This window comes from Mus pahari, chromosome 4, assembly GCF_900095145.1.
Source record: "Mus pahari chromosome 4, PAHARI_EIJ_v1.1, whole genome shotgun sequence".
In the NCBI taxonomy this organism is placed as follows: domain Eukaryota; kingdom Metazoa; phylum Chordata; class Mammalia; order Rodentia; family Muridae; genus Mus; species Mus pahari.
Window position 1 is genome coordinate 5,163,491 of NC_034593.1, and position 307 is coordinate 5,163,797.

The window sequence follows — 307 nt, forward strand, 5'->3', positions numbered from 1 at the left end:
ATTCGGCCCAAGCCAAAGGTGTACATGGAAACCTCGTGGGTGTTAGGGACTTGTGTAACCTCCAATAAACACCTAGCCACACTGTGGTGCTGCTCCTGATCCCCAGGTGTCTGTGAGTCACGGCCAGCCTGCCTTCCCTCTGGGGAATGGAGGAGGCTGCTCTTTTACAAACCATGCTCTGTATTGGTAAAAAAAAAAACCAAAAACAAAAACAAAAAACCAAAAAATTGCCCATTCTAGAAGTTCCTGGGAAGGTTTGGCTCTTCCTGACCTGGTACTCGGCAGACTAAGAAGGGTCATGAGCTAC